Here is a 23,933-nt window from a genome sequence, read left to right on the forward strand (position 1 = left end):
GTGTGTCATCAAAAAGCATATAATCAGCGACTGTATTTTAATCACAAGAAAGCAGCCTGCATGTGCAAGCAAATAACACGCTACTTGTTACTTAATAACAAGAGCCCAGCTAATGTCACAGATCCCTGTCTGGCCTCAAATCTTCCTGTTTTCCTCTAATGAAATGTCCTTTCCTCATGCGCTCCTTCATCATTAAGACACAAATCTAGTTTCCTCTCATCAGAATCTAGCGGTTCTACCCTTTACCCCCCCCTAGGAGGGTATCAGCTCATGAGCCTAATCCTTAAATCCCAAGATTATTGTGGCGTTTGTCATGCAGACTCCAGCTCTAATATCAGTGTTTATCCTGACGGCTATTTACTAAGATGCTGCAGGCCAGATATAATGTACTTAAAACTCGTGGCACAAGACGTCTTATCATGTTTGCCGCTCATTGTATTAATAATATTTCTAATCTCGGAGACCTAATCAGATAAGGTAAGGTCTGCAAGATCCAAAGTGAGTCAAAGGTCACAAAATTAAACACAGGGTTAAAAAAAAAAATCCAGCTTAAATATTAATCTGGAACGTTGTTTGGTGAATTGTACTTGAGAAGCCATTAAGGATTGGACTGAAAGGTGGAAAAAGTGATAGGACATGAGGTGTGTTTGACAGATAAAGACCATGTTATGGTATAGGGCTTTTGTTCTCTTTATTGTCATACTGTTAATAAACTAGAACACTGTGATATTGGAACTTGTAACCGTTTAAAGGGCTATTCCTAGCTGTGACCGAAGTGAATGGAGAGAGCTACACACATGCACAACCACCTATCCATTAATTCTTCAGTTGGAGATACCTGGGGGACCCATAGGTGGTCTACAAACAGGGGCGGATTGGGAACCTAAAATGACCCTGGAAAAACCTACCACACCTATGGTAGGAGGGTCTAAATTGACAGGAGGTGGGGCAACAAAAGTAGGGTGGTTAGCAATACCATAGAACAAAATAACACATACTACAGTGCCACACAATATCTTGCCCCAAAATTTGTCCCTCTAAGTTGGCCATCCATAGAGGCCATTTTCTCTCCAACTCTTCCAGTTCTCTCTGATTAAGATATGGAGCAGGGGGCTTAGGAGGTGAGACGTGGGACATACGGTAGTTGAATTCAGGAGGGCATGTCGCTGGCCGAGTACATAGTAACTACCACTGATAGCTTATTCTGTACCAAGCCAACAGCAGAGATATGGGGGCTTCGGCCCACCGGGAAATTTGGCCAATCCACCCCTGTCTGCAAAAGTCAGATTTACGGTATCTTAAAGGGGTTATACCACAAAAACTATTGCCATGTAATAAATACAGCTTTTCAAATGAAGCATTATTGCATGGTTATTGTAATTTTTTAAACCTTTAAACTGTTGTCTATCCTTTTGGCCCATCAGAGGTGGACCAACATGCTCAGTAGCTTCCTTCTCCTCAGCTCTGATGCAGTGATCTCATAATTCTCTGTGGATGGCGGAGAAGGATATTTGTGGGGGTATTAGATGCCTTGCGCATCTCTGGGGCTCTGTGTGAGGGACTATTTTCTATGCATGATAGGAAAGGATTAAGAGCTCCTGTAATTGCAATGCTGCTTGGATGATCATGGTTGATGAGCTTCTACCTTCCAGATATAGGTCAACCCTTTTGAACACTGGGCCTATTTTTCATTTTTACATTTTTGATTTTTCCTCCCGAAAATGCCAGGAACTTTCTTAATTTTCAATTCATGCATGCCTATGAGGGCTTATTTTATGGCACCATTTAATTTACCTTGTCTTGAATTTGTAAAATTGAAAAGAAAGACCCACAATTCCACCAAGGTTTTTTTTAATGATGTTACGATGTTTACTGTGAGCTAAAAATGACATGACTTCTTTATTCTGTGGGTTGATACGATTACGGTGATACCAAATTTATATACCGGTAGTTGTTTTTTTTTGTATTTTATTACCTTAAAAAAAAAAAATCCTTTGAAAGAAAAATCTAAATTTTCTTTGCATCACTATTTTCTGACAGATCTGTATGAAGGCTGCAATTTCACTGCGGGGCTTTTCATTTATCATAGCTGAACATTTTGTCCCCATGGGCCAGGATTGGTCGTAGCATTGTAGACTTCATGAGCGTAGATGAGCTTATGTGACTCGTCTGTGGTCATTCTCTTTACTGGACCACTAATTGTCCATAGAAATAACCAGTTAGGTGCAGAAACAAATTTCTGGGATTTGTCCTACCTGAGGCCAATTGATGATTTCAGTTCTCCTTATTGCTTGTCTTGAGATACAATGTCAGGACTTTGTCTTAACCACATGTCAACTGATACATGTATTATCATAGTCCTAAGCCTACATAGCGACTACACTTCATGTCAGCTGCTTACCCTTCCCATCTGTCCAGACAGCTGTGATTTTTATGCATTTAATGTTAATACAAGGAGATTGACATATATTGTACCTCGGCCCAGGATTTCATGTAGGATTAGACACATGGTTATAAGATGGGCATGAGCCATTTTCTTTAGCTTTATTACTCTACACATTAGCTTCTAGTTGTTACATACACTAGATTATAGTATTCATATTTTTTTTTCCTCTGGTATTATTGTAACAGTTGGTTTATAGAGATACCACCCAAAAAATGGCGTCCGTGACTAATTTCTAAACTATGTACTTGGCGTTTTACTATTTAAACAGGAGCGATCCACCCTGTAATAGTACATCATGTGTTGGTGCATGTAACTGGTGAAAGAACATAGTGATGGATTGTGTGATTTATTTTCTATTATATTTGATTAATTTATCTTGTGTACTATAATTCCTACACTTTTACTATTTTGATTGATTGAAGTGTCCAACTTGTGTAGGTGTAGGCTATGTTGCTGACTGTACATTTAGATGGTCAGTTTTTTTTTATATATTTGTATGATGTATGCAGGATACTTTTGACTAATGTTAGATGGCGTTTTGTTCTTTTCTTTTGGTTAATTGCGTTTTGCTTCCTTAGCCAAAGGGGCTGTGTGTATATGTGTATGCTTTTGTATTTCATAGAATGTTCATGACTTGAGCAGTAAGTTTTTAACTAATGTTTTCCTTCTGTAGAAATTACTGGGAGTTGATTGGACTTTATCCACTGTGTGACCTCGCACTGGGCCTGCCTCTGAGACGTGAGTAAAATTCATTCCACTCATGTAAGGTTTCTCCCAGTTGTGTCATTGTAGGGGCTGATGTACATGTGATTGATACCTATTGCGCAGTGAAATAAGTTTGATCTGTTTTTTGCTTTTTTTTATATATACATTTGGTTCACAGATCTAACATAAGTGTGCATTTAAAGAGGTTGTCTGGGCTTTTTAATATTGATGACCTATTGTCAGAATAGGTCATCAATATCAGATCGACAGAGGTCTGGCACCCACACCCTCACCGATCAGCTGTACGAGGAGACAGCACACGCAGTGTGCACGTGGCGTCTCCCTTCTCTCTTCCTGCTCTCCTCTGGATGTCTGTGGGACAGCAGCAGCAACAGGAAGAGAGAAGGGAGACGGCATGTGCACACTGCGCGCGCCGTCTCCCTGTACAGCTGATCGGCGCGGGTGTCGGACCCCCTCCGATCTGTTATTGATGATCTATGCTGAGGATAGGTCGTCAATATTAAAAGCCCAGGTAGCCTCTTTAAGGCGTACAAATATGAAGCCATGTTCATTTTACTCAACCAAATGTGACGAAGGGTGCATTCACACAGACCATAATTCTGGGACTGCATACATTTAGCAAATTTGCGGAAAAAAATGGGGCCTCAAAAGATGCAGAGAGCGCACCGTGTGCTGTACGCATCCGTAGTTCCATTCCATGGACCCGCAAAAATATAGAGAATGTCCTATTCTTGTCCGCAATAGCAATTTGGGGACCGCAAAACACTTATGGTCGTGTGAATGTAGCCTTTAGCATATCCCCAGGGACCTGCCCTCAGACATGACTTTTCGTTTTATCTTGTTGTTTTTAAATGTTTTGTGCCATTGTTATATGGAAAAGGATTGAGGTTTTAGCTCTATTTATAATATTTTCATTTTTTTTTTTTTTTTTTTTTAGAAACGCTAACGATTGGTGTTGAGCGAACTTGTGTTTTAAGTTCGGCGTCTAAAGTTCGGGTTATCGAAAGAATCGCGTTATGGATTCCTCTACCACGGACCAAGTTATGGTCCGTGGTAGCGGAATCCATAACGCGATTCTTTGATAACCCGAACTTTAGACGCCAAACTTAAAACACAAGTTCGCTCAACAGTACTAACCATAGAATATGCACCAAAGTCTCATGATTTCCTACCGCCTCCAATTTGGTCTTATTTGTCTCGTATTATAATTAAAACTGAGAAATCTATAAAGAAATCTTCTGTGTCCAAGCAGATTAGCCGAGTCCTCCTTCCTCCCCTCACTGTCCATTGTGTGGCACCAGACACTTGGCTGCAGCAGGAGCCTCTCCCGTCCCTTTCAGAAGTTTTATAAAAAGACAGCCAAGCCACACTTCTTCTCCACATTCTGCACGATCCTGATACAACCAGTGGGGCAAGGTTTTCTCCTGTTTACCTTAATCATTTATTTCTACCTCTGGTGTACTGACACAGCTCTTGCCCAATGGTGTAGAGCACGATTTAGACTAGATCGTAAAATGTTGTGCTGTTCGTCACAGCTTATGATACTGATTGCAGTTGCCCAGATATCCATCAGGATTGGATTTCTGCTGACTGTCGGGTCACGGCCCATGAGGCTTGCAATGCAGCCACATTCACTAAGCCTAGGTGTGATGTAGTAGCACAACATTGTGATTTTATGTCATGCGACTGACTACATGTAGCCGTGTAACCCTAGTGTACACTGTGGTACCTGATCGAGTTTAGATAGCCGTAAAGATAAATGATTTTTTTTTCCAATATTATTCTCCCCTTCATGGGATCTTCTGTTTCCACTTTTTCTTAGTAAAAAAAAAAAAATCTTGGGTAAAAAAAAAAAAAAAAAGCAGTGAGTAATGATGATATTTATTATGGAGTGGAAAAAACCCTGAGTTTAAAAATAGGGTTATCCCAAATGTAGTAGTCCGTGAGGAAAGCTTATCACTTGCAGCCCAAGAATCTCATTATTACTGATAACTGGTTGTAAAGGGGGAATGACATGGACGTAACTACCAGGATAGCAGACATAGCAGCTCCTATGGGGCCCAATAACTAAAGGGCCCCACTTCCGCCCAGACATATGTACAGTTAGTAATGTATATGGACAGTGGAAAAGTGCTTTTACTATATTTGCATTCTCTTTGCTGTGACATCACTGATTAATTTCTGTACATCACCATACCTATTTTCATACTTTTGTGACATCACTGTGAGCCTTATGGCTGTACTGTGACATCATTGGGCATATTCTTCCTGTGCCATAGCTTCACTGTGCATATTATCCCACCACTGTGACATCACTGTGTGCATTAGGGCTCCTAATAGAACATGTCATATTATTGTTCGCATTGCAGACAAGTATAGTGCTGTTCTATTAGGGGCCAACTGTTCCGTTCTGCAAAATAGGGAATGCACACGGACGTCATCCTTATTTTTTACGGACTAAAATATACACGGTCGTCGGCATAAGCCCACCAACATAATCTTCATATATTCCTGCTGTTGACAGTGGTCATGCTGGTGTGGGACCCCATGGGTCCGTGTTACGCCTTTGGGTGATGGGCTTGTTGGGCTGCGTCAGAGTGCTGTATGACCTTGTGCAGTAGGGATGAGGGTGGGAGCTAGTGGGTTGATGAAATCTTCCATTTACTGTAAATTTCAGTCTCTTCACCTACACATGGATGGTGTTTCCTCTCAGTTGACTGTTGTGGTTGAGCGGTACCATTCTGCTGTGGTGTATAGTGACATCTCTGTGCTCTAATTCATGCCTTTCCTTTCTCTGAAGTACCTTCCCTCTTTCGCTTCTAGACATAGGTCCCAGGCCTTCAAACATCATTGTTTTCTGTCATCTAGTTTAGATACAAGTACTGTTGTCTTCCTTGTCAACTAATGTAGTTGACCTGACATCCCTGCTTGCGTTTATACTTTACAGTAATACGCACAATTTCAGCCAGACCAAAATGGTAACCTATGGCACCGTGAGCTCTGCTTCCCGGCAGCCCTGCGACTGGAGGTTTGGATCTGGCCTGCACTGCATGTACTCTCATTGTCTGTGAGCAGTGTTTTAGCCATGGTGATGGACGCGGCTTTCTTTCCACACTCTCCCCAAGAAATGCAGTAGTGAAAGTGCTAGTGACATGGTGGGTGACTATGTAGGCCTCCCTAGGAGAACGGAAACCCACAATTAGATGCCTGCCGGCTACAGCATGCGTTGCTAGGCAACAGCCTAAACATATTTCTTCCATTGCGTAGCAAACTGCACTTTTTAACAGCATTACAGTGGATAATTTTTTTTGTGGAGTTTGTTTCAGATAAATCGGACATTTCTGTTTTTCCCTAAATGAGTAATACTGGTTAAGATCTATTTTTACCTCCTCTGTGACACACTGGCTTCTTGGACATTATTCCTATAAAACTTTGTATAAATGTGTGTGTGAGTTCAGTAGTATTTGGCAGCTCTGTGCTACGTTTTTATTTTACGCCAATGAAATAGCGCCATCTAGTGGCTAAATTGTGAGCTATTTAGAATTAATACAGTTGCAATAATAGGCTGTCAGTGATCTCTGAGAAATTAAAATGGTTAATGAGAGCTTTATCAGGTCTTATTGTTGGCATCCGTTCACAATTTTCTTTAGTAAAAGATAAGAAATGCAGAGACCACAGAGATCCGGCCTGGAGTGGAATATTCTCCAGATATGATGTGATAAATTGAGCACACCTCTTTCTGTGTCCACTCAAATGAGGGGCCTATAAGCATTGGTCCAGAGGGCCCATACCTGGAGTCTGTCTCCTCCTGCAGTCCACAGTCTGCGCTTCGCTGCCCAGCCTGTTCCCCCCCCCCCCCCCCCCCCGCCTTTAGGGCACGCACATGCCTCCTGGCTCTAAGGGGCCATTGACATGGTGTCTTTTTCTGCAGGATTTTGGTATGGACAGCTACACGGAAACTTCCCTGAAATCTTTCTGGCAGTGCTGGAGATTGTGGTTTATAGCCACAGTTGCGCTGAGAAGGGACATGTCCATTAAGTCCCCTGCACTGTCTCCGATTGAAATGAATAGGAGGCAGAAACCAGCAAGAAAACCATGTGGCTTCAAGCGAAATTTGAGTGTGGGTGTCCGCGCCAAAATCCACAGCAAATGATGCTGTTTAAACATACCCTTAAAGGACCTACATACCCTAATTCTTCCCCATCCTATTGCTGGCAGTCTCAAGGTATTTAAGGCGCATTTCCCAGTGGGAGGGTTCCTAATCTGATAAATTGTTCTAGTTTGCTAGTTTCCAAATTACGGTTTGATGTTCCTGCCTGCCTGTGTACCGAACTTAGCCTGTCTACTGATTCTGACCCTCTGCTGCTTTATCCAACCCCTTTACTATACTGACCCTTTGCTGCCGACTGTGACCTCTCTGAGATTAGTTTCACAAACTTCACCTGCCCTGACTTCTGCCTGTTTTCTGACTACAAGTATTGCTCGACACTTTGGTGCTTCTTCTTTACCAGTGTCTTTAAATCCCGTGTGTCAGCAACAAACCACACCGGGACTATTCCAAGAGCTAGCAGCATGGTGGCTCCCCTGCAGATCTCTGTATAGAGGTTAAAAAGTGAAAAGCATAGGACTGCCAGGATAAAACCCTTAGGACTAGCCCCAATGCCAAACTGGTTGGTTAGCACAGCGGGTCCACAACTACTTCGGTCAAGTTGGTCAACTCTATCATAGGTCACCACCTCACTCCAGACAGTACATATAGATATCTATTATCTAACTTGCAAAACTTTTAATGCTTGTCCCAAAATCCAGACATTAGACCAGTTTATGGAGCACATTAAATATGCTATCTGATAAAAACAAAATTAAAAAAAAATTAAAAGATAAATATATCTTGCTGACTTGTCCCCTTTATTAGGTGATGTTCTAGCCTGAGGATGATAGCTGGTCAATTGTATCTGCCTTTGAAGTGGTCTTTCTGGTGCTCAGCATAGAGCTGCCATATATCTACTCTCCGCTGACATATTCTTTTCTTGTGCTCATCTGTCCATGATCTTCTGTCTTATTCCTCACTGTGATTGTCACGGCTGATGTGTATCGGCGAGGAGCTCAAATAATTATCTAATTGATGAGAACCATTAACAAGCACGAAGTAGCAGTGCATTGCCTGAACAGAGCTCGCTAGTATAAGAAAACACTGTGTGAAGCAGAATTAAAGAAGCTTGATCTTCTAAATCAGAACCTTTCTGTCCACCTCTAGTGCAATGGTGTATATATATGTAGCAGAGCTTAATTTAGGTATTCTGCACCATGAGGATTATACTTGGGTGGGATTTTTGGCTTTGAATTGTTTGTACATACGGCAACAAGTCATGCAAAAGTATATTAGGAGGCCAGGTGCTGTACGCCTACCTTGGATCACAGCTCTGAAGCCGATGCCCAGAACAAATGCTTGGATTTGTGTCCTGGTAGCTTTTGCCACCACTGAGCTGAGAAATTGCACTGATATACAGTCATATAGGGATATAATAAGCTCCTATTCTGAACAAGATGTAGTCCCTCTTTTCTGTAAATGAGGGAGGGTGGAGGCCAGAAATGAGGAGATGACTCAACCTATGGTCCATAAGTACAATAACATGGTACCATAGTTTATAAGGCTGAAAAAAGACATTAGCCCATCTAGTTCGGCCTGTTATCCTGCAAATTGATTCAGAGGAAGGCAAAAAAAAAAAAAACAACCTGTAAAGTAGAAGCCAATTTTCCTCACTTTAGGGGAAAAAAATCCTTCCCGACTCCAATCAGGCAATCAGAATAACTCCCTGGATCAAAGACCCCTCTCTAGTAGCGATAGCCTGTAATATTAGTACACTCCAGAAATACATCCAGGCCTCTCTTGAACTCTTTTAGTGAACTCGCCATCACCAGCTCCTCAGGCAGAGAGTTCCATAGTCTCACTGCTCTTACCGTAAAGAATCCTCTTCTATGTTTGTGTACAAACCTTCTTTCCTCCAGACGCAGAGGATGTCCCCTCGTCACAGTCCTGGGGATAAATAGATGATGAGAGAGATCTCTGTACTGACCCCTGAAATATTTATACATAGTTATTAGATCTCACCCTCAGTCGTCTTTTTTTCTAAAGTGAATAACCCCACTGTTGTTAATCTTCCAGGGTATGTAGTCCATTTATTCCAATTATTACTTTAGTTGCCCTCCTCTGTACCCTCTCCAGCTCTGCTATGTCTGCTTTGTTCACAGGAGCCCAGAACTGTACACAGTACTCCATGTGTGGTCTGACTAGTGATTTGTGCCAATCCTTAAATATCAGAAATAAGGGTCTGGTTATGACATTACTTAATTCTCTTTGTCTATTTTAATCTTTTTAAGACGCCGCTGTACTTCTTCCTGGGTCAGACAGGACACTTTTAAAGGGGAATTAACTTTTACATTCTGCATTTCATCTGACATTGTTTTTTCCCTCAGTGAATAAAGTGGAGAAAAAATATTTAATAACTTTTCTTTCTCCTCATCGCTTTCTGCAACTCCCCCCTCATCACTTTGTAGAGGGCCGACACCTTCAGATTTATACTTTTTACCATTTATATAATTGATGAACATTTTAGGGTTAGTTTTGCTCTCTTTGGCAATTAATCTCTCGGTCTCTAGTTTGGCCTCTTATTTGTTTTTTACATATATATATATATATATATATATATATATATATATATATATATATATTTTTTTTTCAGTGCTTCTTCACTACCCTCCTGTTTTTAGTGATTTTAAATGCTTTTTTTTTGTCATTTATTGCTTTCTTTACATTTCTGTTTATCCACATTATTTTTTTCTTGTTCCTTAATCTTTTATTCCCATAAGGTATGTACCTCTCACATTTAGATTTTAGGATGCTTTTAAAAATATCCCATTTAGTGGCTATATTGTTTTTTAAAATGTTTTATTACTTTGTCCCAGTTAGTTAGGCATATGGCCACTCTTAGTTGGCGAAGGGTGGAGGCCAGACATGAGGGGATGCCTCATTAGTCACAACCTATGGTCCATAAATACAGTATGTCTTTATGTAATGGTACCCTAATTACTGGGATGATGATTATGTAGTAGTAACTTGGTTTCAGGGGGTTGTAACTACAGGGAGTGCAGAATTATTAGGCAAGTTGTATTTTTGAGGATTAATTTTATTATTGAACAACAACCATGTTCTCAATGAACTCAAAAAACTCATTAATATCAAAGCTGAATATTTTTGGAAGTCGTTTTTAGTTTGTTTTTAGTTTTAGCTATTTTAGGGGGATATCTGTGTGTGCAGGTGACTATTACTGTACATAATTATTAGGCAACTTAACAAAAAACAAATATATACCCATTTCAATTATTTATTTTTACCAGTGAAACCAATAAGTGAAACCAATATAACATCTCAACATTCACAAATATACATTTCTGACATTCAAAAACAAAACAAAAACAAATCAGTGACCAATATAGCCACCTTTCTTTGCAAGGACACTCAAAAGCCTGCCATCCATGGATTCTGTCAGTGTTTTGATCTGTTCACCATCAACATTGCGTGCAGCAGCAACCACAGCCTCCCAGACACTGTTCAGAGAGGTGTACTGTTTTCCCTCCTTGTAAATCTCACATTTGATGATGGACCACAGGTTCTCAATGGGGTTCAGATCAGGTGAACAAGGAGGCCATGTCATTAGATTTTCTTCTTTTATACCCTTTCTTGCCAGCCACGTTGTGGAGTACTTGGACGCGTGTGATGGAGCATTGTCCTGCATGAAAATCATGTTTTTCTTACCTTGCAGACTTCTTCCTGTACCACTGCTTGAAGAAGGTGTCTTCCAGAAACTGGCAGTAGGACTGGGAGTTGAGCTTGACTCCATCCTCAACCCAAAAAGGCCCCACAAGCTCATCTTTGATGATACCAGCCCAAACCAGTACTCCACCTCCACCTTGCTGGCGTCTGAGTCGGACTGGAGCTCTCTGCCCTTTACCAATCCAGCCATCTGGCCCATCAAGACTCACTCTCATTTCATCAGTCCATAAAACTGTAGAAAAATCAGTCTTGAGATATTTCTTGGCCCAGTCTTGACGTTTCAGCTTGTGTGTCTTGTTCAGTGGTGGTCGTCTTTCAGCCTTTCTTACCTTGGCCATGTCTCTGAGTATTGCACACCTTGTGCTTTTGGGCACTTCAGTGATGTTGCAGCTCTGAAATATGGCCAAACTGGTGGCAAGTGGCATCTTGGCAGCTGCACGCTTGACTTTTCTCAGTTCATGGGCAGTTATTTTGCGCCTTGGTTTTTCCACACGCTTCTTGCGACCCTGTTGACTATTTTGAATGAAACGCTTGATTGTTCGATGATCACGCTTCAGAAGCTTTGCAATTTTAAGAGTGCTGCATACCTCTGCAAGATATCTCACTATTTTTGACTTTTCTGAGCCTGTCAAGTCCTTCTTTTGACCCATTTTGCCAAAGGAAAGGAAGTTGCCTAATAATTATGCACACCTGATATAGGGTGTTGATGTCATTAGACCACACCCCTTCTCATTACAGAGATGCACATCACCTAATATGCTTAATTGGTAGTAGGCTTTCGAGCCTATACAGCTTGGAGTAAGACAACATGCATAAAGAGGATGATGTGGTCAAAATACTCATTTGCCTAATAATTCTGCACGTAGTGTATAGGCTAAACTCCGGCACTCCAGCTGTGGTGAAACTACAACTCCCAGCATGATCCATTCATTTCTATGGAGTTCTGAGAACAGCCAAGCAAGTTTACATATTGGGAGTTGTAGTTTTACCACAGCTGGAGTGCCAGAGGTTAGCCGTCACAGCTATAGGCCTTTTTAGCACACCCTGGCCCCTCAAGAGCCCAATCGATCCCTCAGATCCATCAATGATGCATGATTCTTGGGGCCTCTTATAGATTTTACACTGGGGTTAAAGTGATGACTACTTTTTTGTTGCTAGTACACAAGGACACATTCACATTATTTCACATTTTATTCTTCTCATGAGTGTCCTTACATTTTCCTTTTTTGTTCATATAAATCGGTGCCAGGTGGATAATTTGTGTTCTTTGTTTGGGAGAGTTTAAGATACTGATTTGCATACACTGCCTGAGGTCCTGGCTATAAATACATCTTGAACAATTGTGAGTACTTGGTGCTCATCCAACAACATCCTTCTGGGTCACACCACGGGTAGTGGCACTAAATAGTTGTAGCTTCTAGAATTAAAGGGGTTTTCTGAGATATTAAAACTGTTGAGCTATCCTCTGCATAGGTCATCAGTATCTGATCGGTGGTGGTCCGATACCCAGGACCCCCGCCGATTAGCTGTTCAAGAAGGCAGCGGCGCTCTTGTTAGCTTTTCCTAGGATAGTGACAATACATTCATCAATCACGTGGCCTGGGCACATAGAAGTGAATGATGCTGGGCTGCAATACCAAGAACAGCCACTATACAATGTACGGCGCTGTGCTTGATATGCTGTGAGAAGGTCGCAGTGCTCAAAGGAGCACCGATGCCTTCTCAGAACAGCTGATCGACGGGGGTCCTGGGTGTTAGACCCCCACGATCAGATACTGATGACTTATCCTGAGGATAGTTCGTCAGTATAAAAATCTCAGAAAAACCTTTTTAACACTCTTAAAAAAGAGATGTTAATATCACTCACTCATCTTTTAACCACTTCAGCCCCGCTAGGTGAAACCCCCTTCATGACCAGAGCACTTTTTACACTTCGGCACTACACTACTTTCACCGTTTATCGCTAGGTCATGCAACTTACCACCCAAATGAATTTTACCTCCTTTTCTTCTCACTAATAGAGCTTTCATTTGGTGGTATTTCATTGCTGCTGGCATTTTTACTTTTTTTGTTATTAATCAAAATGTAACGATTTTTTTGCCAAAAAATGACATTTTTCACTTTCAGCTGTAAAATTTTGCAAAAAAAACGACATCCATATATAAATTTTTCGCCAAATTTATTGTTCTACATGTCTTTGATAAAAAAAAAAAATGTTTGGGCAAAAAAAAAAATGGTTTGGGTAAAAGTTATAGCATTTACAAACTATGGTACAAAAATGTGAATTTCCGCTTTTTGAAACAGCTCTGACTTTCTGAGCACCTGTCATGTTTCCTGAGGTTCTACAATGCCCAGACAGTAGAAAACCCCCACAAATGACCCCATTTCGGAAAGTAGACACCCTAAGGTATTCGCTGATGGGCATAGGGAGTTCATAGAACTTTTTATTTTTTGTCACAAGTTAGCGGAAAATGATGATGATTTTTTTTTTTATTTTTTTTTCTTACAAAGTCTCATATTCCACTAACTTGCGACAAAAAATAAAAAATTCTAGGAACTCACCATGCCCCTCACAGAATACCTTGGGGTGTCTTCTTTCCAAAATGGGGTCACTTGTGGGGTAGTTATACTGCCCTGGCAATTTAGGGGCCCAAATGTGTGAGAAGAACTTTGCAATCAAAATGTGTAAAAAATGACCGGTGAAATCCAAAAGGTGCACTTTGGAATATGCGCCCCTTTGCCCACCTTGGCAGCAAAAAAGTGTGACACACCTGGTATCGCCGTACTCAGGAGAAGTTGGGGAATGTGTTTTGGGGTGTCATTTTACATATACCCATGCTGGGTGAGAAAAATATCTTGGTCAAATGCCAACTTTGTATAAAAAAAATGGGAAAAGTTGTCTTTTGCCAAGATATTTCTCTCATCCAGCATGGTTATATGTAAAATGACACCCCAAAACACATTCCCCAACTTCTCCTGAGTACGGCGATACCAGATGTGTCACACTTTTTTGCAGCCAAGGTGGGCAAAGGGGCACATATTCCAAAGTGCACCTTTCAGATTTTGCAGGCCATTTTTTACACATTTTGATTGCAAGGTACTTCTCACACATTTGGGCCCCTAAATTGCCAGGGCAGTATAACTACGCCACAAGTGACGCCATTTTGGAAAGAAGACACCCCAAGGTATTCCGTGAGGGGCATGGCGAGTTCCTAGAATTTTTTATTTTTTGTCACAAGTTAGCGGAAAATGATGATTTTTGTTTTTTCTCTTTTTTCCTTACAAAGTCTCATATTCCACTAACTTGCGACAAAAAATAAAAAATTCTAGGAACTCGCCATGCCCCTCACGGAATACCTTGGGGTGTCTTCTTTCCAAAATGGGGTCACTTGTGGCGTAGTTATACTGCCCTGGCAATTTAGGGGCCCATATGTGTGAGAAGTACTTTGCAATCAAAATCTGTAAAAAATGACCGGTGAAATCCAAAAGGTGCACTTTGGAATATGTGCCCCTTTGCCCACCTTGGCATCAAAAAAGTGTGACACATCTGGTATCGCCGTACTCAGGAGAAGTTGGGGAATGTGATTTGGGGTGTCATTTTACATATACCCATGCTGGGTGAGAGAAATATCTTGGCAAAAGACAACTTTTCCCATTTTTTTTATACAAAGTTGGCATTTGACCAAGATATTTTTCTCACCCAGTTCCTAGAATTTTTTATTTTTTGTCGCAAGTTAGTGGAATATGAGACTTTGTAAGGAAAAAAGAAAAAAAAAGAAAAATCATCATTTTCCGCTAAATTGTGACAAAAAATAAAAAATTCTAGGAACTCGCCGTGCCCCCCACGGAATACCTTGGGGTGTCTTCTTTCCAAAATGGGGTCACTTGTGGCGTAGTTATACTGCCCTGGCAATTTAGGGGCCCAAATGTGTAAGAAGTACCTTGCAATCAAAATGTGTAAAAAATGGCCTGCGAAATCCGAAAGGTGCCCCTTTGCCCACCTTGGCTGCAAAAAAGTGTCACACATGTGGTATCGCCCTACTCAGGAGAAGTTGGGCAATGTGTTTTGGGGGGTCATTTTACATATACCCATGCTGGGTGAGAGAAATATCTTGGCAAAAGACAACTTTTCCCATTTTTTTATACAAAGTTGGCATTTGACCAAGATATTTTTCTCACCCAGCATGGGTATATGTAAAATGACACCCCAAAACACATTCCCCAACTTCTCCTGAGTACGGCGATACCAGATGTGTGACACTTTTTTGCAGCCTAGATGCGCAAAGGGGCCCAAATTCCTTTTAGGAGGGCATTTTTAGACATTTGGATCCCAGACTTATTCTCACACTTTCGGGCCCCTAAAAAGCCAGGGCAGTATAAATACCCCACATGTGACCCCACTTTGGAAAGAAGACACCCCAAGGTATTCAATGAGGGGCATGGCGAGTTCCTAGAATTTTTTTTTTTTTGCATAAGTTAGCGGATATTGATTTTTTTTTTTGTTTTTTTTCTCACAAAGTCTCACTTTCCGCTAACTTAGGACAAAAATTTCAATCTTTCATGGACTCAATATGCCCCTCACGGAATACCTTGGGGTGTCTTCTTTCCAAAATGGGGTCACATGTGGGGTATTTATACTGCCCTGGCTTTTTAGGGGCCCTAAAGCGTGAGAAGAAGTCTGGAATATAAATGTCTAAAAATGTTTACGCATTTGGATTCCGTGAGGGGTATGGTGCATCCATGTGAGATTTTATTTTTTGACACAAGTTAGTGGAATATGAGACTTTGTAAGAAAAAACAAAAACAAAAACAAACAAAAAATTTCCGTTAACTTGTGCCAAAAAAAATGTCTGAATGGAGCCTTACCGGGGGGGGGGGGGGGGGGGTGATCAATGACAGGGGGGTGATCACCCATATAGACTCCCTGATCACCCCCCTGTCATTGATCACCCCCCCTGTAAGGCTCCATTCAGACATCCGCATGATTTTTACGGATCCATGGATACATGGATCGGATCCGTAAAAATCATGCGGACGTCTGAATGGAGCCTTACAGGGGGGTGATCAATGACAGGGGGTGATCAGGGAGTGTATATGGGTGATCACCCGCCTGTCATTGATCACCCCCCTGTAAGGCTCCATTCAGACGTCCGTATGCTTTTTGCGGATCCGATCCATGTATCCGTGGATCCGTAAAAATCATACGGACGTCTGAACGGAGCCTGACAGGGGGGTGATCAATGACAGGGGGGTGATCAATGACAGGGCGGTGATCAATGACAGGGGGGTGATCAGGGAGTTTATATGGGGTGATCATGGGTGATCAGGGGTTTATAAGGGGTTAATAAGTGACGGGGGGGGGGGTGTAGTGTAGTGTAGTGTTTGGTGGGACTGTACTGACCTACCTGAGTCCTCTGGTGGTCGATCCTAACAAAAGGGACCACCAGAGGACCAGGTAGGAGGTATATTAGACGCTGTTATGAAAACAGCGTCTAATATACCTGTTAGGGGTTAAAAAATTCGGATCTCCAGCCTGCCAGCGAGCGATCGCCGCTGGCATGCTGGAGATCCACTCGCTTACCTTCCGTTCCTGTGAGCGCGCGCGCCTGTGCGCGCGCGTTCACAGGAAATCTTGCGTCTCGCGAGAAGACGCGTATATGCGTCCAGGAGGAATAAAGCAACCACCTCCCGGACGCATATACGCGTACAGCGGTCGGGAGGTGGTTAAAGGCTGATGCCCTGGCAATTATGAGGAGTGAACCGGGCATTCATAATAGTTACAGCAGTCATTCCCTCTGTATGAAGACGAACAATCGCTACTGTGATCGCTCATCCCCATACAGATCGATTGTCTGCCGGCATCACATTTCTGTTGCGCAGCTCCGCAAAAGATAGAACAGGTCCTATTCTTGTCTTCAGCTGCGGACAAGAATAGGCATTTCCATAGGGGGTGCCGGCTGAGTGTGTTGCGGATCTGCAATTTGCGGGTCCGCAACACACCAAGGACGTGTGAATGGAGCCCAAGTCATAAAATTCAGGATGCCTCAGCCCCTTCTATGAGAAACTTACTGCATACTGTTTTACCATTGGATTCGGTGTCTAACTGTATGCATCCCCAGTGGTGGCTGCAGCAGCGCAGGTTTGTTATAAAGACATAGTAAAACATTTATCAGCCAGGACTTTAAAGGGAACCTGTCATCAACTTTATTCTGCTGTTAGTATGGACAGCATAAAGTAGAGATAGTTAAGTTGATTTCAGCGGTCTGTCATTTAAAAGTAAAAAGTAAGTGGTTGCTGAGAACCAGCATCACAATCATTGCAGACTGGGCCTGGAAAAGAGTCCTGGTTATTCATGAATTCCTGCTCTCCTGCCCCCCTGCTGATGACTGACAGTCTAATGCCTAGTTTTCTCCCCTTCTCTCTAGGAGAGAACTGACAATCATCAGCAGGTGGGTGAGAGAGCAGGAGATTAGGAATAACCAGGACTCTTCTCAGGTAGATGTGACTCTTTCCAAGGCCTGGGCTGCAATGATTATGATGCTGGTTCTCGGCAACCACTTACTATTAGCTCATGAGTGACACACCACTGAAATCAGCATTTCTGTCACTATTTTATGCTGCCCTCAGTGAGGTCAGCATAAAGTTGATGACAGGTTCCCTTTAAAACGACAATTTATTCAGAAAGGGGTATTTTTTTTTTATACACAATATTCATAGCAAACAATGTTTTAAAGAATTTTTAGACTTTTTTTTTCATCAGTACTATACCATGGAAAATTAAATACAGATTATTGTCTTTCTGTAACAGTAATAGGAGAACAAAGTCATCTCTGATTATGACCCATTTATGTTGCACAGGGAAGGGCTTATCTGCAAGGAATCCTCATTAGGATACTAGGTGGAGGACTGGAATGACTGACAGAATGGTTCTCTTGATAGGTCTATACAGGTCCTTCTCAAAAAATTAGCATATTGTGATAAAGTTCATTATTTTCTGTAATGTACTGATAAACATTAGACTTTCATATATTTTAGATTCATTACACACCAACTGAAGTAGTTCAAGCCTTTTATTGTTTTAATATTGATGATTTTGGCATACAGCTCATGAAAAACCAAATTTCCTATCTAAAAAAATTAGCATATTTTATCTGACCAATAAAAGAAAAGTGTTTTTAATACAAAAAAAGTCAACCTTCAAATAATTATGTTCAGTTATGCACTCAATACTTGATCCGGAATCCTTTTGCAGAAATGACTGCTTCAATGTGGCGTGGCATGGAGGCAATCAGCCTGTGGCACTGCTGAGGTGTTATGGAGGCCCAGGATGCTTCGATAGCGGCCTTAAGCTCATCCAGAGTGTTGGGTCTTGCGTCTCTCAACTTTCTCTTCCCAATATCCCACAGATTCTCTATGGGGTTCAGGTCAGGAGAATTGGCAGGCCAATTGAGCACAGTAATACCATGGTCAGTAAACCATTTACCAGTGGTTTTGGCACTGTGAGCAGGTGCCAGGTCGTGCTGAAAAATGAAATCTTCATCTCCATAAAGCTTTTCAGCAGATGGAAGCATGAAGTGCTCCAAAATCTCCTGATAGCTAGCTGCATTGACCCTGCCCTTGATAAAACACAGTGGACCAACACCAGCAGCTGACATGGCACCCCAGACCATCACTGACTGTGGGTACTTGACACTGGACTTCAGGCATTTTGCCATTTCCCTCTCCCCAGTCTTCCTCCAGACTCTGGCACCTTGATTTCCGAATGACATGCAAAATTTGCTTTCATCCGAAAAAAGTACTTTGGACCACTGAGCAACAGTCCAGTGCTGCTTCTCTGTAGCCCAGGTCAGGCGCTTCTGCCGCTGTTTCTGGTTCAAAAGTGGCTTGACCTGGGGAATGCTGCACCTGTAGCCCATTTCCTGCACACGCCTGTACATGGTGGCTCTGGATGTTTCTACTCCAGACTCAGTCCACTGCTTCCGCAGGTCCCCCAAGGTCTGGAATCGGTCCTTCTCCACAATCTTCTTCAGGGTCCGGTCACCTCTTCTCGTTGTGCAGCGTTTTCTGCCACACTTTTTCCTTCCCGCAGACTTCCCACTGAGGTGCCTTGATACAGCACTCTGGGAACAGCCTATTCGTTCAGAAATTGTTTGAGGGTGTCAATGATGGCCTTCTGGACAAAAGTCAGGTCGGCAGTCTTACCCATGATTGCGGTTTTGAGTAATGAACCAGGCTGGGAGTTTTTAAAAGCCTCAGGAATCTTTTGCAGGTGTTTAGAGTTAATTAGTTGATTCAGATGATTATGTTAATAGCTCCTTTAGAGAACCTTTTCATGATATGCTAATTTTTTTAGATAGGAAATTTGGGTTTTCATGAGCTGTATGCCAAAATCATCAATATTAAAACAATAAAAGGCTTGAACTTCTTCAGTTGGTGTGTAATGAATCTAAAATATATGAAAGTCTAATGTTTATCAGTACATTACAGAAAATAATGAACTTTATCACAATATGCTAATTTTTTTAGAAGGACCTGTATACACGTACAAACAGAGGAGCAGTTCAGTGATAAGTGCAATGTGAAAAGTCCTGACCAACCACATTATTGGGATAGCATAGAGGAGGTATGGTGCTCTAATTGAGTCATCACCACTTACTCCTCACTGGTCTGACAGAGTGTAAAGTGAGACTGGCTGCCGTATGAAAAGTCCTGACAAAGGGGATTTGAAAGGGGGAATTTATCACACCTTGAACTACAGATTTCTTGCTTCAAAAAATCGCAAAATACAGGGTTTTGAGACTTTTCACACCACTCACTTCAGTTTTGAAAAGTGGTTGGTAAAATGGGCTTGATTAGCCATGTTAATGAGTTTCACTTCAGATTTATCAACTGAAACATGTATGGCACTGTACATGTAAGGAGCTAGAATATAGCTCCTGCAATCAATCACTGACAGCTGGGGACCCCAAGGAGAAGACGGAAGCAGTTTATCACCACTTCTGCCTTCTCCTCTGCTTGGTGCATACTGCTCAATTAGAGGTATGCATTTAGTAGAGGAAGTGGCTATGCTGCTTCCCCTATTGTACGTGGCGATTATGTGATCGCTAGGTGTCTTGGGCATAGGAGACCAGATCAGCTTTATGTTCAATCAGTGGCGTAACTAGAACTGACTGGGCCCCACAACAAATTTTAAAACGCAACCCCCTCCTCCCATGCAACACTCACTCTTCCTGGAGGCAGGCTGTGTGGGCATTAGATAAAAAAAAAAAAAAATATTTACGGAAAATCCTTTTAAGGCTTTTTACAGTCTAGTTATAGAAACAAAATGACATTGAAGTGTGAACGACACTTATGTCCTCCCTGAACTCGTGCTTTTCTACAGGCCTGCTTGCCTACTGTTTCCTTAGCTACACTCTCTCCTCATCCTAGACCCTCTTAATTGTCTCATCAGCTACTTAATGCCCGTCACGTTTTGAGCCTCTCCCCATGGTTTGAAGACATCTTCTACTCCAGTAAGTCATTTCTTGCTTGTCCTAAGTCAGTAGAAGGTCTGTGCAGCTCGTAGACTTCCTTTTTAATTCATAGCCCCATTATGGTATTTTTCTAAATGCACAGGTTAAGTAGTAGTTTATATGTTTCCATAGCAACTGAAAAAAATTGCATCCTAGTAATGAGCAGAAGGGCTTAAGTGCAGGCATAAAAAACCCACTCGTTCTCTCATAACTGGCAGCTGCCGCTAACCTTTGACAGTCATTACAACAGGCTAGCGTGTGGTAAGAAGATGAAAATCCATGCCATTGTTTACTGGCACCACTATCGTCTTACCCACTCGTGTTATTGTCGGCCCTTTGACTGAATTATTATAATAGGATGACTCGGAAGCAAAACATCTTATACCGTTGCGTTACCGGCATTAGTGTAGAGCAGGCATGCCCAACCTGCGGCCCTCCAGATGTTGCAAAACTACAACTCCCAGCATGCCTAGACAGCCTACAGCAGGGCATGGAGGGAGTTGTAGTTTTACAACAGCTGGAAGGCTGCAGGTTGAGCAATAGATGGTATGCAAATGAATAGTGTTGAGCGAATCGACCTTTGGATCCAAGATCCAAAGTTCATTCGCTCAAATTTTGAAGTTTGAATGCTGTACAGAGATTTGTCTCCATGCAGCATTCAAATGTATGGGCTCTGGCGAGGGAAATTGGTTATTACTGAAGTTTCGCGGGACTTCGGTGAATAACTTCGGGATTTGATTTTTTTTACTTTAAAACAAGGATCCGAAGTCTGCTTAGGTATCGGGGTACCAGCCGGTACTGAAGCCATCTTTGGATTCCTGTTTTAAAATGGTATTAAAGTTGAAAAATCGAATGCCGAAGTTATTCACAAAAGTCTCATTTCAACTTGCCATAGCCCATACGAAGTTTTGAGTAAATAGACTTCTGATCTTGGATCCGTAGGGCAATTAGCTTATCCCTACAAATGAACTCTTAGCAAGCTCTGCTTCTGATGCCACCAGATGTAAGGTAGCTTTCCCATAAATCAATGTTTGACATGACTCTGATAATTAGTAAGCCAGCACCTCATCTGAAGACTGCTGTTTTGGGATGATTGCCCTTCATCGGTGCAGAGCAAAGAGAACTGGCTTAACTTGGTGAGAGACCTAGGTCAGGATTCGGGGGATGCTATATCTCTTTATGCAGAATGCCTAAATGGTGTGAGGAGTCCTATAACCCATAGGATGGAAATCTGGGAAGAGGGTAAGAGCTCATTTGCATATCCTCTTCTCTGAATTCCAGAGGAGCATTGCCTGGCCTTTAAGACTTCTCCCATCGTTACATATGAAATAATTGCTAAAGACCTCAGGATATCGCTGCATCCTTGAGGCAGTGTCCACACTGATAATCTGAGGAAATCGGCGTCCACTAATAGCTTCTTACACTAGAGCAGCTGGCATCCAAAGACCCAAAGCAACAGAATTCCTACAGGCCAATACTTATCTGCCAGAAGAAACTGCAGTAAGGATGAAACAGTAATACAAAGACTCCAGCATGTAGTATAGAAAAATGGTTCTTTTATTATGTTAAAGTTACTACAGCTTTCAGTGTAACGTTTCGGCCAGGTGGCCTTCTTCAGACTAATGCCGCCATTGGAAGGGAGACGTGCTGATTTCCCTTCCAATAGCGGCATTAGTCTGAAGAAGGCCATCCGGCCGAAATGTTACACTGAAAGCCGCAGTAACCTTAACATAATAAAAGAACCATTTTTCTATACTACATGCTGGAGTCTTTGTATTACTGATAATTGGGGTGGGAACCCTACTCCAAGCAAAAGCCACAGAGTGCGACAAAGTTCCAATAGTAAGGATGAAACATTCATGGCTGAATGCAACACATTGACACACAGATCCCTTGAGAGAGCGTATCGCAAATCTCCCCTCAGAAAAGCATTTACCAGAACTGTGAGGTGCGTTGCATGGATGGTTATCCCAGCACAAGTTCCTAGCTAGCCCAACTTAGGAGCCTTTAGGGATATACAGTTGTGGTCAAAATAATAGCAGTGTGTTTAAAAAAGTGAATACAGCTCAAAATCCTTCTAATAGCTTTTATTTCCATACACACAAATGCATTGGGAACACTAAAAAAAATTTACAAAGTGAATATTAGACTGTTCAAAAAAAAATAGCAGTGTTTGTATTCTTCTTTACAAACTCAAACTCAAGCATTCACTATATAAACAGAAAAATGATTGAAGGTTTTGCTTTCCTTTGAATCACTTTGCTATTATTTCGTTGTATAACCGCTGTTTCTGAGAACTGCTGTACATCTGTGTTGCATGGAGACAACCAACTTCTGGCCCCTGTGATCAGGTATTCCAGCCCAGGATGATTGGATTATATTCCCCAGTTCTTCTCAATATCTTGGTTTTGCCTCAGAAACTGCATTTTTGATGTCACCCCACAAGTTTTCTATTGGATTAAGATCAGGGGATTGGGCTGACCACTCCATAACGTCAATCTTGTTGGTCTGGAACCAAGATGTTGTACGTTTACTGGTGAGTTTGGGGTCGTTGTCTTGTTGGAACACCCATTTCAAGGACATTTCCTCTTCAGCATAAGGCAGCATGACCTCTTCAAGTATTCTGATGTAGTCAAACTGATCCATGATCCCTGGTATGCGATAAATAGGCCCAACACCGTAGTATGAGAATATCCCCATATCATGATGCTTGTGCCACCATGCCTCACTGTCTTCACAGTGTACTGTGGTTTGAATTTAGAGTTTGGGGGTCGTCTGACAAACTGTCTCCGGCCACTAGACCCAAAAAGAGCAATCTTACTTTCATCGGTCCACAAAATGTCTCTTTAGGCCAGTCAGTGTGCTCTTTGGCAAATTGTAACCTCTTCAGCACGTCTTTTTTTTTTCAACAGTGGGACTTTGCGGGGGCTTCTTGCAGATAGCTTGGCTTCACATAGGTGTCTTCTAATTGTAACAGTACTTACAGGTAACTTTAGACCTTCTCTGATCTTCCTGGAGCTGATTGTTCGCTGAGTCCTTGCCATTTTGGCTATTCTTCTATCCATTCGAATGGTAGTTTTTCGCTTTCTTCCACATCTTTCAGGTTTTCGTCTCCATTTTAAAGCATTTGCGATTATTTTAGCTGAGCAACCAATCATTTTCTGCACTTCATTATATGTTTTTCCCTCTTCAATCAACTTTTTAATCAAGGTACCCTGTTCTTCTGAACAATGTCTGGAACGGCCCATTTTCCACAGAATTTCAGAGAGAAATGCACTTTAACCAGCATGTACAACATTTGCTGCCTTCCTTCCTGCCTTAAATAAGGGCAATAATTGCCACCTGTTTTTCAAAGAATGAATGACCTCACTAATTGGACTCCACACTGCTATTATTTTGAACATGCCGCTCTCAA

General features: G+C 41.9%; 1 protein-coding gene across 2 annotated transcripts in view; it reads left to right on the top strand.

Annotated features, from left to right (window-relative positions):
* LOC122941072 (signal transducer and activator of transcription 5B) overlaps positions 1-23,933 on the top strand; it is a 195,696-nt gene that overhangs the window by 113,114 nt on the left and 58,649 nt on the right. For both annotated transcript variants that reach the window (XM_044298062.1, XM_044298063.1), the window contains exon 2: positions 3,120-3,184. The gene's annotated coding sequence lies outside the window, so the exon portion shown is untranslated. The remainder of the gene's footprint in view (positions 1-3,119; positions 3,185-23,933) is intronic.

This window comes from Bufo gargarizans, chromosome 6, assembly GCF_014858855.1.
Source record: "Bufo gargarizans isolate SCDJY-AF-19 chromosome 6, ASM1485885v1, whole genome shotgun sequence".
In the NCBI taxonomy this organism is placed as follows: domain Eukaryota; kingdom Metazoa; phylum Chordata; class Amphibia; order Anura; family Bufonidae; genus Bufo; species Bufo gargarizans.